Below are 496 nucleotides of genomic sequence, written 5' to 3' on the forward strand. Positions count from 1 at the left end.
AAAGCTTAAATTAGAAAACGTACAGGTCTTTGAACTGTGGGCTGTCCTGATGAGCTTGTTCACTTTCTGGTTGTGCTGGGCACAGGTCTGGGCCAGCCCGGTGGGACAGGCTGCAGCGGAGGAATGGGTGTGCGGTGGCTCCCCAGGGATGGAGCCCGTCACGGAGACAGTTTCCCAGAAATTTGCTCTCTGGAGACAGGAGCTTTCTGGCTTTGCAGCTCGTGTGCCTTACAGCTGCTCCACTGTTGTATGGGGAGCGGGGAGAAGGCTCCAGATCAGTTAGGACTTTATGTGCTTGATAGAAGCCGACACTTTGAACACTTAAGGGCTTTTTATATAAAGCACAGCAGACAGTCTTTGTAGCCTATTTATGTGTAATAAGCTGGGTTTTTTTTTGTGCTATGTTTTTTTTTCTTACTGTGAAAGAAAAAGAAAAAAAAAAAAAGGAGAGAGAAATTAAAACCACAGCAGTATTTTCCCATGCGCCTATAACGAG

The sequence above is a fragment of the Merops nubicus genome, unplaced genomic scaffold, assembly GCF_000691845.1.
Source record: "Merops nubicus isolate BGI_N331 unplaced genomic scaffold, ASM69184v1 scaffold10266, whole genome shotgun sequence".
NCBI classification, from domain to species: Eukaryota; Metazoa; Chordata; class Aves; order Coraciiformes; family Meropidae; genus Merops; species Merops nubicus.